The following is a 13,978-nucleotide window of genomic DNA, read 5'->3' as shown; positions in this document are numbered from 1 at the left end:
CTCCGACCTCCCTCTAGAACCTTCCTGGGAGGAGCCTCAGTCCCTCAGATTTTCGTACGCACCCAGCTAGGTTTGGCGTAGTATAGTTCCGAGAGGGAAGTGAGTCCTTCCAGGGGAGGCGGGAGGGTTGCATGTGAATCTATGAAAGACACCAATACTGGATAACTGCTGTTACAGGTAAGTAACGCATTTCTTATCCAGTATTAGGGGTGTCTTTCATAGATTCACATGCCTGAATCAGAGTAGCTAGCAATCACAGTAGCACATTTGTAAAACAGAGTTGCTCTGCCGTCATAGTAGATAATGCATATAATATCATACAATAAAGAGACAGCTTAGATATAATATCATCAGAGCAATAATGTGCATACCTGGAAGGCGGGATGTAGGAAGGCTCACCTTACTGAAAGAGATGGCGAAGCACCGCCTGGCCCACTGCCGCATCCTTCTGGAGTTCGATATCCAGGCAGTAGTGTCTGGAGAAAGTATGCGGTGACTTCCAGGTCGCCGCCCTGCAGATGTCCAGGATTGGCACTCCTGCAAACAGCGCCGCTGACGTGGACATCGCCCTGGTGGAATGAGCGGTAACATGATCATTCAGAGGCCGGCCGGCCTGTTCGTGGCAGAAGGAAATCGCCGAGGAGATCCATCTGGATATGCTTTGCTTCGTGAGTGGTAGGCCCATTCTTGGCCTGCTGTATGCCACGAACAGCTGTGAGGATTTCCTTAGCTCCTTAGTCTTCTCCAGGTAGAACTTCAGGCACCTCATAAGGTCCAAAGAATGCAGTGACCTTTCCGCTGCTGTGGAAGGGTTGGCGAAGAAAGACCTAAGGACCAAAGGTTCGTTGAGATGGAAGTCCGACGGTACCTTTGGAATGAACTTAGGGTTTGGTCGCAGTATCACCCTATCATGTCTGAATTGTAGATAAGGTTCTTGAATGGACAAGGCCTGCAGCTCGCTGACCCTTCTGGCCGAAGTTAGAGCGAGCAAGAGTGCAGTTTTCCATGAAAGGTGTTGAAGCGATGCCCTGTGAATGGGTTCAAACGGGTGTCGCATGAGCTGGTTGAGTACCAGGTTAAGCTGCCAGGTGGGGGGTACCTTCCGAGGCCTCGGGAAGGATCTGTACAGTCCTTTGAGGAATTGTTTAACTAGCCGACTAGACCACAGGGATGGTCCTGTGATCGTTCTGGTGAACCTCGAGATTGCTGCCAGGTGGACTTTGATGGACGCATGCGCCAGTCCCGACTGGGCCAAATGCAGGAGGTATGGTAGTATTTGTTCTGGTGTGATGGTGAGTGGCTGTAATCCCTGTTCCGAGCACCATATGCAGAACCTCTTCCATTTGAGACAGTAGGTCTTGTTCGTACTGTCCGCTCTTGCTTTGGCTAGCACATCCCTGCAGTCTTGTGGGATATTCAGGCCCCCGAATTCTCTGTGCTCAGGAGCCAGGCTGATAATTTGAGCGATTGGAGGTTCGGGTGTTGCACTTGTCCGTTGGACATCGTCAGTAGGGCTGGGTGTTGGTGCAGTCGGATCGGTGATTTGATGGATAGTCGAAGCAGATCCGAGAACCAGTGTTGCCTCGGCCAGGACGGGGCGATCAAGATCAGGGTGCATGGTTCCGCTTTCATTTTCCTCAGGAGCCGTGGAATCATCGGGCATGGAGGAAAGGCGTATGCAAAGACGCTGTACCATCCGATGGAGAACGCATTTCCTAGTGATCCTGGTTGGGGATGCCAACTTGCGTAGCACGGGCATTTTGCGTTCCTCCTGGTGGCAAAGAGGTCGATGTTTGGGACTCCCCAAAGAGAGAAGATGTGAGTGAGGGCGCTGTCCGATAGTTCCCACTCGTGGGAGAGGGATTTTTGCCTGCTCAGGGCGTCCGCGATGGTATTGTCCCTTCCCGGCACGTATTCCGCTTTGAGTTGGATGTCGTGTAGTACCAGCCAGTTCCAGATCGTCTGTGATTCGCGTGAGAGCGAGAGTGAACGCGTTCCCCCTTGTTTGTTCAAATAGTGCATCGTCGTGGTGTTGTCCGTCCTGACGAGCACTGGGGATTTCTGGATGCGGGGTAGGAAGGCTTGTAGAGCCAGAAACACTGCTCTCAGCTCCAAGAGGTTGATATGGAGCAATTGCTCTTGAGAGTCCCATTTGCCGCTGATCTGTAGGTCCTGGAGCACCGCGCCCCAACCCTCTAGGGAGGCGTCTGTTGTTATCACCAGCGGTGATGCTGGGAGGAGAAACGGCAAGCCCACCATCAAGTTGTGACGACTTGTCCACCATTGTAGAGCTTTTGAAATCTTCGGTGTGATCCGAAGGATGTCTTCGAATGAGCCAGTGCTTTGTGTCCATTGGCTCGCGAGTGCCTCCTGTAAGGGCCGCATTCTGAGCCTGCAGTGTGGTATGAGGAGTATGCAGGAAGACATCATCCCGAGGAGGGAGGAGTAAGTCCGAACTTTCAGGTGCTTTCTCTTTGCCACAGCCGTGGCCAGAGATAAGATCCTGTCTGCTCTTTCTTTTGAGGGGAAGGCCTTCGTGCAGCTTGTGTCTAACATTGCCCCTAGGAAGGTAATTTTTATTGCGGGCACCATGCATGATTTCTTGATATTGAGCGTCAATCCCAGATTTTGAAAGAGATTGGTGCAGGCGTTGGAGGACGTGACCGCGTCCCCAGGTGAGGGTGCTTTCACCAGCCAGTCGTCTAGGTAGGGGAAGACTTGGTGGCCCAGTTGGCGCAGGAATGCCGCCACAGGCGCAAGGCATTTCGTGAATATGCGCGGCGCGGACTTGAGGCCGAACGGCAGTACTTTGAACTGATAGTGACGGCCCGCCACCTCGAATCTTAGGAACTTTCGGTGAGTTTTGAGGATAGGGATGTGGTAGTATGCATCCTGGAGATCCAGTGACACCATAAAATCTCCTTTCTCTAGAATGCCCAGGATTTCCTGAATTGTCACCATCCTGAATGATTGGCTTCGTAGGAAGGTGTTGAGCCCCCGGAGATCCAGGATGGGTCTCCACTTGTTTTCTTTTTGTTGAACAAGAAAGAAGTGGGAGTAAAATCCTTTCCCCTTCGAGGATGCCGGAACCCTTTCGATTGCTCCTTTTTGTAGCATTGTCGAAAGTTCCTTTAGAAGCAGGCGTGGATGTTTGTGTGTCCGTCTGCGTGGAGGGGTATTGGGAGGGATGGAGGTGAACTCGAGGGAGTGGCCAAATCGAATAATTTGAAGAACCCACCGGTCCGTGGTGATGTTCTGCCAATTGTGAAGGAAATGGGTCAGCTTTCCTCCAATCTGAAAGGACGGAGATGGTGTTCGGACTGGCTGGAGGAGGTGGTCACTGGCGGCCGCCAGCGCCCCTCTTGGTGTTTTTACCTCTGTAGGACGACCTTCCGAATGAAGACTGTCTGCCCTGTTGTTGCTTGTGTTGGTACTGGCCTTTTTGATTGTACGAGAATGAGGACGAGGACCTGTTTTGATATGAGCCTCTATAGGAGGATTGACCCCTGGGCTTGTTGCCACGAAAGGACTGGTTTCTGAACTGTAGAGATCCCAGGGCCCTTGCCGTGTCTGTGTCCTTTTTAATGGCCTGTAGGGCCTCGTCGACCTGTACTCCAAACAGGTGCTGGCCGTCGAAGGGCATGTCTAGAACCTTTGCCTGAACTTCTTGGCGGAATGAAGTGGCTTTGAGCCATCCCTGTCGTCTCAGCACAGCCGCTCCCGCAAGTTGACGGAAGCCTGTCATGGCTGCGTCGATAGCACAGTCTATGAGCTCCGCTGCAGAAGATTGACCCTCCACGAGGAGCGCTTTCACCTCACCCTGGACGTCATCAGGTAGTTCCTTTAGGTAAGGGGCAATGTCCTCCCATAATTGTCGATTGTAGCGTCCTAGCAAGGCAATGGAGTTGGCCACCTTGATGGACATGGCCGATGTGGAAGTGAAGCGCTTGCCTATTGTGTCCAGTTTCCTGCCCTCTTTATCCGGGGGAGCTGACAGTGGTGATGAAGGGTTGCGGGAGTTTTTCTGGGCCGCCTGCGTCACTACCGAGTCCGGTTTGGGGTGACCATTTAGGCAAGCCGCTGCAGTGAGTGGTGCCCTGTATTTTTTATCAAGGCGTGGGACCACCGCTGGCACAGAAGCAGGAGTGAGCATTAGCTTCTTTCCCTGTTCCCATAAAAAGTCTATGATTGGAACAGCTTTTACAGATTTTTGAGGCTGTTCCTTGAAGTCATGGAGGAAACAGTCCGTTTCCGTGGATTCCACCACCATGTGGAATCTCTTCGCCGCTCTCTCCACCAGCTTGTGGAAACCCGCAATGTCCACCGGTGGGGAGTCCGCTTGGCGTGGTTGTGGTGAAGCTGGGGATGATGTAATATATTCGTCCTCATCAGCCTGGTCCGAGTGGTCTGAGTGAACCTCCTGGACCTCTCCTTCCTCCAGTTCTTCCTCTTCCTCTTCTTCGTCCGAAGAGACCACCACTTGAGGATGAACTTCCTGGTGGGGTTGATGGCGAGGATGAGGGCGTTCCGGTGCGGACACCTGAACATGCACTGGAGGTGTCTGATCTTCCTTGTCCTCTGGTGCGGGACTTTCAGGTGCTTGACCTCCTTTGCTAGGTTCCGGAAAGCGCCGCTTGTAGTCTTGCACAAGAAGTTTCAAGTCATCCACCAGTGTCGCCGGCAGGCATATCATGGGGGTGACTTCGGTGTGGACAGTGGCTTGGACCGAGTGCTCCTGATACGTGAATTCGTCCTGTTCCTCATCAGTGCTTTGGCATTTTATGTGGAGGTCTGTGAGAGAAGTAGCGGGATTCAGATGGTCATCCTCCTCGGATTCCTCGCTTTGGAAAATTTCTTGAGGTGGTTGTTTTTCCACCTTGCTAGGAGACGTCGTTTCCGGGGTAATTATTGACTTTTCCTGTTTGGTATACTGAATGGTAGAGCTCGTAGTCGTCGAGGGGTCCGTCGACGGTGGTAGCATCATGTACGGCGTCTCCACCAGCTTTGATTTCTTCCATGTTTCGTTCGTCGTCGAATCGCTCGTCGACGGTGTCGTCGTCGAGCCCGTCGTCGACGGTGTCTTCGTCGACGGTGTCTTCGTCGACGGTGTCTTCGTCGACGGTGTCTTCGTCGACGGGCTCGTCGCCGACGAGCCGGGCGTCGACGAGGTCTTCGTCGACGGAGGGGTTGACGAAGGGATCTTGGTCGTCGACGACTGCGCAGCCGTCGTCGTCATCGACGGTGCCTTCGTAGACGATTGTCTCGTCGACGAGTCTCTCGTCGACACTCTCGTCAACGACGGTTTGGACGACGATGTGCTCGTCGCTGTTGATGGCGTCGTCGACGGTGTAGTCTTCGTCGACATTGTCAGGGGAATAATTGAAGAAACAGGCCTACCTGTAGATGAAGAGGAAGTAGTCATCGTCGTTGAAGCTGAGGGCGACGATGCCGATGTGGTAGACACCGTGGTTTTTACTGAGGTAGTCCTCTGGCTTTGTCTGGAGGACGGAGCAGGCATTTTGAAGGTTTTATCTTCCTTCGCCGACACTGAGGATGACGCCGATCTCGCCTCAGAAGACTTTTTGTGAGTCTTCGCAGGAGGAGTGTCTGAGTGGCCCGGGGAAGCGTCCCTTGGCCTCTTGCTCGAGACAGCAGAAGTTCTGGAAACGCTGCTCACAGAGGACTCTGGATTGTCCCTGTTCTTAAGCCTGTCCAGCCAGATCAGAAGGCGACCTTCTCTGTCTCTCACGGTCTTTTTGGGAAAAGACCGACAGATTGCGCATTTTTCCGAATTGTGATCCGGGTAAAGGCAATACAGGCACAGGTCGTGTTTGTCATCCACATGAATCCTTTTCTTACTGCAGGAAGAGCAGGCCCTGAACAGGGCTTTCTTCCCCAAGTCAGACATGAAAAAGGCAGTATAAACACACACTTACTTCAGGGGTAGTGTGTTGAGGAAGTCCTTGAAGAGTTTTTTGTTTCAGAGAAACTTCCAAGAGAGTTTGATGATTTTTAGTAATAATCCTGAGGAGAGCTCAGGCTGGAGACTCCCTAGCACAACGTGCGGTAGAAAATCTGAGGGACTGAGGCTCCTCCCAGGAAGGTTCTAGAGGGAGGTCGGAGCTGATTGGCTGACTATGTCAGTTTGGTCCTTTTTACATAAGGACAAGGAAAGGCTACTAAGGGGAGACCCTTGGACCCTTTTCTCTCTATGTATGTCTATGGACATTACTTTTTTATTTACCGGAGGCTCCCGTCTCGACGACGGGGAATGATTCAGGCATGTGAATCTATGAAAGACACCCCTAATACTGGATAATATTGACGACCAGGTTGTGGGTTACGCAACCGCGAGCCTGACCCCCACTGGTATGGAGTATGTATGTTGTGAGAGTGTGTGTTACTAGTGTTTGGCCAAATTTGTGAGGAGTACGTTTGTTGGTGTACATTTAGTGGGTATAGGTGTCCTGGGAATATGTCTTGTATTTAGTGTACATAGTTTGTTCATTTGTATTATTTAGAATACACATGCACAAAAACCCTTTTTTGATAAAGTCAATCTTGCGAAATTGTGAAACAAACCAATTAATGGTCGAATAATAAAAAATGTGGCTCTTTATGTTTCATTCATAGAGTCTAGTAATAAATAATTGGTGAGTCTAGCTCAGTACTGGCAATCGTTTAGTTTCTTAGTTATATGGACTCAGCCTTACTGAGTTGAGTCAAGGCCCTGTGGTGTTTCCTATTCTCGAAAGGCCTTAAGCAGGGGTGTGTCCTTGCCCCGATCCTTTTCAATCTCTTTTTGGCTGATCTATCTGGGGAGCTGGACTGTTGTGCATATCATGCACCAAAACTGGGAAATAAGCTAATGTCAAACTTGTTATACGCTGATGGCTTGGTTCTAATTAGCCGGACGCCAATTGACCTTCAGCACCTACTAAATACAACAAGCAGTTTTTCTAACCGGAACTCTCTTAAAATAAACCTCAAGAAGACCAAAATTATGGCAGTCAATTACCATAAAAAGAAGACCAATTGCTGATTCCTTGATGGCCAAAGTCTGGATCAAGTACAAAGCTATAAATACCTGGGAATATTAATGGATGACAAATGCTCTTTCAAACCTCAGTTAGAGGTCATGCGAAGAGAAGGGAACACAACGTAGTTATCATTGAAGTCACTGAAGAGACGGCTACCCGACCTTACGCTTGATCCCTTCTTACAGGTATTGAGGGCTAAATTGCTGCCAACATTGACATACAGGAGTGAGAACCTAAAAGGTAAAGATGCAGCAGTTTTAGATGTCATAATAGCCAATTCCTATAGAGCTATTTTCCATCTCCCTAAATATGTCTCCCCGGATCAAATCCGGCTAGAATTCGGGATTCAAAGACAAGTAGTGGAAAGAAGGAGCACCTACGTTAAATGTTGGCACAAAATCCGAAATGTTGAGGCAGAATCTTTAAATTCCCACCTTTGGAAAGCTCTGCACAATCAAGAAAAATGTCCAGCAAGGGATTATTTGTTTGAATCGATTGAGTTACTGGGCCTGTCCGTACTCTGGGCCGTTCCAACGGATCATCTATTCTTTAAAAAAGCAGTGAGAAAAACAACATCCATGCTATCAGTTTTAGAAGATAAAGCAATTCTTACTAAAAAGGCACACAGCTGGATAGTACTCAGTGACTATGTAAGGCTAAAACCCCAAGCCTACTTGAGTGCTAGAATTAAGATAAGCCGGAAGGAAAAGTTTCTAAGGTTGCGCTTGGGGGTAATTGCGATCAACCTCCATCTTCCACCGTGCGAAAAGAAAGGAGGCACTCAGACTTGTCGTCTATGCGGAAGTTGGAAGAAAGACATTATTCATGTCATCTGCAACTGCCCCAACTTAAAGGACATAAGATGCACCTTGTTACGTCCTTTTTTTAGGTATTACGGTATCCGGACATGTAGGCAGGCAGTGAAGCTTTGCTTTAACCCCACTGATGTCCAGCTTAACTGTCGGGTAACAACATTTTTTGATATATCAACGAAGAGACTTAAAACGCTGTTGTTACCCGAAACACGCTAATATGCTTTTAAAACGTAATATTAACTCTCTATCTTGTTTTAGTCGTATTTTCACTCTAATTATCAAACCTCTAACTTGGACAATGGACCTGGTTAAGCTGTGCCATTTGCCCTGAGAAGTTGTGGCAGTTATTGCCAGTATTATTTAAGACATAAGAGTCTACGAGAATCTCCTTTAAAAACAGCTAAATTGTATAAATTAGGAATATGCAATTGATAACCTTGTTTTATACTATGTGGTTTTTAATTGCTTTTAACTGTATTTATCTGTGGACAATGGGAATATTTTTTTTGTTATGTATTTGCAAAGATTTTAATTAATCAAGCAAAAATAAATATCTATCTACAAAAGACCAGAGACAGTCTTGCAAAGGAACACTTGCCCTCCACATCTGATGCTGTGTTGCAGATTCCAGTAGACGGCTGGCTTCCCCAAGTTGGAGAACTGGTCTGAGAGAAGATCGACAACAAGAAAGAATTCGGTCCTTCCTATCGAGCGCCAGTTGCCTTGCTTGGCGTGCAGGGTACAAGAATAGTCATTTTACCTCCTCTTCCTGGGCAAAAAGGGAACAGGTACATCTCCATTGACAATGTCAAACTACACAGGGTGGCTGATTCTTCATAGTATGACTCCTGCCGTTTCGTGTCCAGCAATGGTGTGAGACTCTGTTTTAGTTCTGGATCCTGTCATCCGCCCTGATGTTGTCATTGAAATGAATACAGTTACGAATCCTTTATTGAATTCAACTGCTGGTGATCCTCTTAATGATACTGAATATACTTACCCCACTGACTTGTCTATGCCTGATTGGGAGACCCGTGTGACTAACCAATCCCATTTTTCATTTGACACTGGCTCTACAACATCTAAGGCCCCTTCAAAAGTTTCAATGTTTGCTACCTGGTTTAAAAAACATTTTTTGATTCCCCCTTGGACTTTCATTTGGCTGGTACTTTTTGGAATTTTTTATTCATGTCCATCGGATTTGTGGTGTATTTTTTTCATTTTATTAATGGACACTACGTTCAAGAAAGAACTTCAATTAGACTGATTGATGGAACTTTGTCCCCCCCACTCCTCTTCGCACAAAATGAAGAGGGACCCCCCATCGCCTCATTCCAGTCCTCCTCCTCCAGCGGCCCCACCTCAGCCTCCCAGGTTTCCTTAAGCGTCTGCAAATCTGAGGAGCAGTGCATGATCAGGGACTGGTAAATGCGTGAGATTTTATTTGTGTCTATATTCCCCATAAATACTCGGGCCTCCAGTGAGCTAAACTCAGGAAGGGGCGTCAAGCCTTCCAGATCTGAGGCCAGGGCATGACGCAACTGTAAATACCTGAAGAACTGCGTGCGGGGCATGTGAAACTCTGTGCTGAGCTCCTGAAATGACTTAAGCGTTGTTTCCGACATAACATCCCCCAACTGGGAGATACCAATTTCGTCCCAGCCTGAAAAACCGGAGAGGGCCGCCAGGCCTGGTAAGCGGCCGTTGCCCCACAGGGGGGTTTCCTCAGTCAGGGTCTGCTACCACCCCATCCGCCGCAATGCCCGTCTCCAGACATCAAAGACCACAGGCGCACTTTTTAAATGTAGTATGTTCTGAACTTGTGACCTCTTTTCAAACTATATTTGGTGTGATCCCTGCATTTTTTCATTAGATTTTTTCGAGTGTATTCGGCGGTTTCCTGTTAATTCTTGCTTTGGGAGCGGGCATACTGCTGTTAATTTGTTTACTCCAAAATGGATACACAGTCTGTGCCCCATGACGATCTGCCCCGGCCGCTCCAGCTTCATAACCGAATGCTAGAGTGGCGTATGGTTTGTCTTTCCAGTTCTCATTTTTCACTTGCGTGCAGCCTGTTTTCCATTGCCTGGATTGTGGATTTGAATGGGCCCTGGATTTGTGTCTCTGCAACACGGTGTCTCCTGACCTGGATTTTAATCTACTAATGAGTCCCTTAGTTGCTCATGAAATAGATTGTTCTAGTTTCGGGATTATGGCCTGCGCAGCGGCTCATGGGGTTCTAGGCAATTGGCAAGAGTAAGGTGTGGAGGGTGCACAGCTGTAGGTTGAAAAATTGTTCAAGAAAGTGATTTTCTCAGTGGGGTGCACTTCTTGGATGCGTTTCCGTCGAAACGCCAATCAAAATCACAGAGAGTAGTGTACGCATGGGGCATGCGGGTACATCCCAAGGAGGCACACCTGGGTGGTTCAAAAACAATGATTCCAATGTAGGGTTGAATATTTTATTTTCATTCAAATTATATTTTAGTAGTTGATGATATTGTATTCATATCAATGACATTAGATTTGTAATCCAAAATTCATTTCAAGCATGTAGCTCCGATGCATTTCGGGCTGAAACGCCCTTTTTCAAGGAGCGCTGAAAGAAGAAGAAAAAAACTATCGTTGGGAACGTGCTGGTGGGTGACATAAAGAAAATTACTTAAGTGATGGGGACTAAGTGAAATAATGGTGAACAAAGATGAATTCTCACATGCATAAGGGGCATGAAAGGAACGTGAAGGGTGAAGCTAACGTGAAAGAGGCTGCAGTAAGTGAAGTGCTGGGGTTAAAACAGGCTGAAAACGAAGGTTCAAATGCTAAAAGTAAGTGCAAGCAAAATCGGTAATTGGAACATGCTGCTGTGATGGCGTGCGCCGGGAAAATACGAGTGACAACGCCGAACGCGTTGGTGCAGGTTAACAAACGCGGGAGCATAGACTTACTTCATGCAGAAAAACATGCGTCTCGCGGTTAGCGGTGCTGGCGTTCTGAAAGTGTGTGGGCTACGGGTGGTGTTTGTATAAAGACGGAAGTGTGGTAAATATAGAAGAAGGATGGAGTGTGTGATGGTGGTGGCCATCTTGGAAAGGGAAACAAAGAGTGATGAGAACATAGGGAAGAATGCGAGTAACAACTTCAAGATACTGTAATGCAATCACAAAAAACAACTATATTCAACACGATCATTAAGTCCGTTAGGTTTAAGGGTCTGAAGTCTATAAATCCATTCTAATTCTCTTTTCAAGAGAAATTTGCGAATGTCAATGCCCTCTTTTTTTGAGACTGTCTCTAACACAATGAACTGAAGTTGAGCGATGGTGTGGCGAAATTCATTAAAATGAACAGCTATGTTAGACTTTTCATTTCTGGTGCGGATGTTTGACTTGTGTTCACTGCGTGTTTTTACTTTTCGTTCAGTTTTACTTACATATAATTGGCCGCATGGACATTTGATGGCGTAGATTAAGTTCATAGAATCACAAGTGGCGTTGACTTGTAATTTGATGGGGTAGCCTTTCATCGGATGTGGTATGACGTTTCCCTTAATGATGCAGTTACAGTTGTTGCAATTTTTACACAGTATAGTTCCTTTGTATTCAACATGGGTGTCTGAGGTTTTTGAAAGAATTTCTTTTAGGTTGCTGCTGCGGGAATATGCAAAAAGTGGTGGATCTTGAAAGCATTCCCTGAAATCAGGTTCCATTTGGAGAATAGGCCAGTATTTGAGAATGATTTTTTTGAAGGTGTGGCTGATGGTTGAATATTTAGATACTAGTACCATGCGTGAGGTGATATTCACAGGTTTTTTTTGCAGGCTTTCTTGTCTGTTTATGGCGTTGACTCGTGTAAACGCATCATTCACAATGGTGTGTGGGTAACCTCTTTCGGCGAAGCGATTTTGCATTTCTCTCAATCTGATGTTACATGTGTTTTCTTCTGAAATAATTCGTTTTACGCGTAGCATTTGGGAAAAAGGTAGATGTTTTTTAAGGGATTCTTGGTGGAAGCTAGAATAATGCAATGAGTTATTGCGGTCTGTGCTTTTTCGGTGTAGGTCTGTGATGATTTGCTTGTTGGTTATTTTTAATGTTGACATCCAAAAATGAAATTTCAATGTCGCTCATTGACCACGTGCGTTTGATTCGTTCATCTTTGGTGTTGAGTTCATTCAGAGCTGCATTGAGAGACTCCTGAGTGTCAGTCCACATAAAAAACAGGTCATCAATGTATCGGACGTACATCTTGATTTTGTCAAAAAAGTTGGGGTTGTCGTAGATGTATAGCTGTTCAAAGTTGTGCATGTATATATTGGCGTACGTAGGAGCCGCACAATTTCCCATCGCCATTCCTGAAAGTTGTAAGTACCATTTGTTGTCATGTTGAAAGTAACTATGGTATAGGGTGTATACCATAAGTTCCATTAAGAACGATTGCATAGATGGTTCAATGTCACTATGTAGTAAGGCTTGCTCAATTGCTTCAATACCTCCTTGGTGTGGTATGGAAGTGTACAAAGCACTGACATCTGCAGTGCACAGTATGATTGGTTCAAGGATATTAGTGTCCATTTGTTGTAATTTCAGGAGAATTTCGGTAGTGTCCCTGATGTAACTCGTCATGTTAATGACTAAAGGTTGCAAGTATCTGTCGATATATTTACCGACTGGTTCATGTAGTGATCCTTTTGTAGATACAATGGGTCTGAAGGGAGGATCTCGAAGATTTTTGTGTATTTTCAGTGACATGTGTATGACAGGGCTTTTGGGGTAGTTGCAGAGCAAGTAATTTCTGGTGCGGTCTTCAATAATGCCAGCTTCATGAGCTTTGGTAACCAAGTTGGAGAGGGTGGTTTGAAACTCATTGGTGGGATTATGATCCAGTTGTAGATAGATGTTATCATCTTGGATATGTTCAAGTAGGCGTTTATTGTAGAGACTGGTGTTTAAAATTACGAGTGCTCCGCCCTTATCGGCTTTTACACATTTAATCTGTGTGTTGTTGGCTAGATTCTTCAAGGTGTCTTTATCCTTTTGTGTAAGATTAATGTGTTTGGGTGTTCTTTTGAAATTGATTTTGGATAGTTCTTGTCGAACAAGGTTTTCGAAAAGGTCGATGCTTTTGTGGCTGTTGGGGGCTTGGTATGTACTCGATGGTCGTAAGCCTCTTAGTTGGTCAGGTTTTTGATTGGGGTCTCTGGTGAGGATGTTATCGAAAAAGTGTCGTAAACGAAGCTTGCGCGTAAGTTTGAAAGTGGACACTTCCAGTTCAAGTAGATTAGTGTGTGTTACTGGAATAAAAGATGTGCCTTTCTCTAACAGGTTGATTTGATGTTCAGTCAGCTGAGTGTCAGAGATGTTAATAACTAAGTGACTTTTTTCGGTTTGGTGTCCTTCTTGGACACTGTACTTCTGGTTAATGGTGGACTTTTCTCCGTGTCTTTTCTTCTTGCTCCTCCTGAGTCTTCGGTGACTTCTGGGCCTGACGCTAAAAAATGAACCTGAGATGGAGGTTGTGCGTCAGTGGTTGATGTGCTGGCTTGAATGTTGGGAGCATTTTCAGTAGTGTCGATGTTAGTGCTTGGAGTAGTTTTTCGTGCTGGTCGGTAGGTAGAGTCACTACCTGACGATGATGTATCGGTTTGAGTGTTGAAGGGTCGGTTACGGCGTCTTTGGGCGTATACCTCAGCCTAAGAGTATACTTCGTCTAGTTTGTAGTCTAAAGTATCTCTTCGATACTTTCTAATTTTACGATTGTTTATCTCTTTAGTATGTTTATCAAGCATATCTTTAATGTCCTGCAAAGTGGTATTCAGTTCCTCTGTAGTTAAAAGATTTTTCAGTTCAGAGTCTATTTCAGTGATTTCTTTTTTGAGGTCTTTGAGGATGCTTGAAATTTCTTCTACGATGAGTAAAATTAAATCAAGGCTGCATTTATTAAGTATACCTTCTTCTTTCAGCGCTCCTTGAAAAAGGGCGTTTCAGCCCGAAATGCATCGGAGCTACATGCTTGAAATGAATTTTGGATTACAAATCTAATGTCATTGATATGAATACAATATCATCAACTACTAAGATATAATTTGAATGAAAATAAAATATTCAACCCTACAGTGGAATCATT

This window comes from Lissotriton vulgaris, chromosome 6 (assembly GCF_964263255.1).
Source record: "Lissotriton vulgaris chromosome 6, aLisVul1.2, whole genome shotgun sequence".
Classification (NCBI taxonomy): domain Eukaryota; kingdom Metazoa; phylum Chordata; class Amphibia; order Caudata; family Salamandridae; genus Lissotriton; species Lissotriton vulgaris.
The sequence above is the reverse complement of the archived record's forward strand: the minus strand, read 5'-3'. Positions refer to the sequence as shown.